The sequence below is a fragment of the Rhinopithecus roxellana genome, chromosome 11 (assembly GCF_007565055.1).
Source record: "Rhinopithecus roxellana isolate Shanxi Qingling chromosome 11, ASM756505v1, whole genome shotgun sequence".
NCBI classification, from domain to species: Eukaryota; Metazoa; Chordata; class Mammalia; order Primates; family Cercopithecidae; genus Rhinopithecus; species Rhinopithecus roxellana.
In genome coordinates, this window is record NC_044559.1 from 102,244,388 (window position 1) to 102,247,790 (window position 3,403).

Here is a 3,403-nt window from a genome sequence, read left to right on the forward strand (position 1 = left end):
ATATATACATTATATATTTTTTAAAAATAAGAGGTACATATGTATTTATTTCTAGCATATCTATAGTAGAGAATCTGTATACACACAGATCACCCGGTAAGTTTTCCTAATACCTTACCTACAAAAAAGGTATAATTTTCTTCTTCTGTCTATGATCGTGGCCTGAAGGGTGACTTTTCAGCAGCAGAAGGGACTGGAATGGAAGATGTCCATGATTTTGGCTGGAAGAGAGAAGTGTGCCCTCTTGTGGGTCTCCTGTCATGTTCTCAGAAAGTTCCTCAAGATAGAACTGTGGCCTTTGTGGTCAGGGCTCTAGTCCCATTTTACCTTCAGATGTCTCCTGCGCAATTTTTTTCTCATCATCTTCCCTGAAAAATATTTCCCAAATAATAACACAGCTCCCTCAGCTCCCTAAATTATCTCTCTCACACTCCACATCCAATGGATCAGCCCCTCCTCTCAGGTCTAATTTTTTTTTTAAACTTTTATAAGTTTAATGTTGTCACTGTATGTTTACATATTCATTGGTACAATTTACATCAAGTTTTATACTTATCCTGTTTTGCAAATATATCATGTACACAAAGATACATATTCAATAACTGAGAAACAAGTGAAACTTCTGATCTATACTTTCAGGTTTGTTCAATCATGTTACTTCTGATAAGGATCATCAACATACCAGTTTCGCCTCTCTCAGAGGACCTCGCCATTGGAGTTTACTGTGGGTTTTATTGCAGAAAACAAATTCCCTCAATCGCTTTTTTCCTGCAGGTGCCTTTTTCCATAATTTTTTTCTTATAACCAGACTTTCTCCTCACCCAAAGGCCACAGTGAAGTCGAAGAAACCTGTAGATGACAGCTTTCACAGTCTTTCTCTTGCCTTTTCGTGTACTGAAGTATGTTAGAGATCTGACTGGCAGCTTCAGGACACTTGGAAGCAAGGGGGCCACTCTATTAAGGATCGCTGAAGTATGCCCACATGTCAGGTTTCTCTCAGATGTGATAAGTCTGGGAGTGGAGGAAACAACTGGTGTCTGAATATGACTAAAACGTCCAGTGGACAGTGCAGAAATAAGAGAGGCATTCTTGACACAGTTTCGGTAGGCTGAAGATGCCAAAACATTCAAGGGCTGTTGGATTCCTGAAGCTGCCCTCACTGCACCAGCAAAGGCAGAGGCAGCCATCCCTCTCAGCTCTTAATTTATGGATATGGATGTATCACAAACCCCATCCCTTCTTACTACCTCCTGCACTAGCAACTAGTCCAAACCACCATCATTTCTTGGCCAACCTGCTACAATCACCTCCTGATTATTTTCCCTGCTTCCACTCCTTCACTATATATTTCATTCTCCACACAGCAGCCAAAGTGATTTTAAAAAAAAAATACAAATGAAACGTGCTCACTCTCCTATTCAAAATCCTTTAGTAGTTTCTTTTCATACTTGGATAAAATCCACACTCCCTCACCACAGCCTATATGACTGGACTCTTGCCTAATCTTCTCACCTCATCCTCTATCACTTTCTTCCCTGTTCATTCATCTCCAGGAACTGGCCTTCTCACTGTTCCTCAGAAATATGAAGCGGGCTACTACTTTAGGGTCTTGCATTTGCTGTTTCCTCTGTTTTCAACCCCCAGACCATCACATGGCTTTCTCTCTTACCTCACTCAGGTCTCTGCTCAAATGTTGCCTCAGAGAGGACTTCCCTCATCACCATACCTAAAATAAATGAAGCACCATAGTCATAGCCATTCCCTAACCAATTGTCCTACTTTATTCACTTTCACATCTCTTATCAAATATCCTGTTTACCTGTTTACTTGATGATTGTTTGCTTTACCTCTAGAATGCATCTTCTATGAGTGTAGGGTCTTGGTCAATCTTGTTCAACAAGGAACCTCCAGTCCAAAACTGTGCCTGTCATGGAAAAGGCACCCAGTAAATATGCAAATCAAACTACAGTCACTCAGTGACAGAGAGAGAGAAAGAATGAGAACCATTTAAATAGTATGAGGAAGTGTGTTTATTTTTGCTCAATAAGTGTATGCACTAGAACAAGTATGAGATGGGAGATGTGAATCTACTTTATCTCTTAGTTCACCTATGCTATTCACAGTATGATCAGTGTGCCATGCTGGGTGTTTAAAGATGCTGATAGTTTGAACAGCATGGTCCTTACATGCAGAGAAGTTCCATAATGAGTTTGAATCCTGGATTCACCACATTAGTGTGTGACCTTGGGGAAGTTATTTACCCTTTCAATGCCTCAGTTTCTTCATCCGTGAAATGGGGCTAATAATAGTACTACCTCTATAGGATTGTTATAAGGATTAAATTAATAATATAAACGTCTTAGAACAGTGCCTGGAACAAAATAAGCGGTGTCTCAGTATTTTTAAAGCAAACCTATTTGGCTGTACTTGGTTCTCCCCTTTCTTGGGGGCTTAATAACTTGAGTACTTATAAGATACTGCTCTGCCCAGCACTTTGGGAGGCCGAGGCGGGTGGATCATAAAGTCAGCAGATTGAGACCATCCTGGCTAACATGGTGAAAACCCGTCTCTACTAAAAATACAAAAAAAATTAGCTGGGCATGGTGGCAGGCACCTGTAGTCCCAGCTACTGGAGAGGCTGAGGCCTCAGAATGGCGTGAACCTGGGAGGCGGAGCTTGCAGTGAGCCAAGATGGTGCCACTGCACTCCAGCCTGGGTGACAGAGCAAGACTCTGTCTCAAAAAAAAAAAAAAGTTTCTTCCTTTTTCATTCTGTAGGGTTTTCTTGGCCAGCATTTCCATAACATAATATTGTTATTTGGTAGTTGACTGTCAGTCAGCTCTACAGAAAAATAAATACCAGTGATCTTACTAAACCTGTCTACCAAATCATTCCTGAACTAGGGGAGTGGGCCAGATAACCTTTGGAAGGCTTTTTAGCTCTGTTTTTCTGTGGTTTTCATAAAATGAAAATAGCTCAGAAATGAGAGGTTCTAGATTTAGCACTATGTGAACTGGACCTGGATGCTTTGTGAATCATGGACAATTGGAATAGTTTAAACTCAGCTATATTATTTGGAACAGATTAGGTCCATATTCAAGTTTAACAAGAGTGAAACCTGTTTGAACTGTGAACAGGCTGTCAGCACCCTTCCCGGCTCAGCTTTTCACTTCTCTTTCTAGGGCCTTGACTCATTCATATATAACTGTATGAATGCCTCTTTAGAAAGAACTGCAAACACCCCCAACTAGTGTTTGTTAAAACCTCCTTGAGGTTATTCTACATATGATTCATTAATAAACACCTTCTGCAGTCTTTACCTTAGTTATGGTCCCATAAGTCAGGCATTTATTCATCCAGTAAATATTCACTGAGGGCTTAATATGTGCTAGGAATTGTGCTG

The 3,403-nt window shown here is 40.5% G+C and overlaps 1 pseudogene; it reads right to left on the bottom strand.

Moving 5' to 3' along the window:
* Positions 1-627: 627 nt before the first annotated feature.
* Positions 628-1,407, bottom strand: LOC104655712 (annotated as a pseudogene).
* Between the last annotated feature and the right edge of the window lie 1,996 nt (positions 1,408-3,403).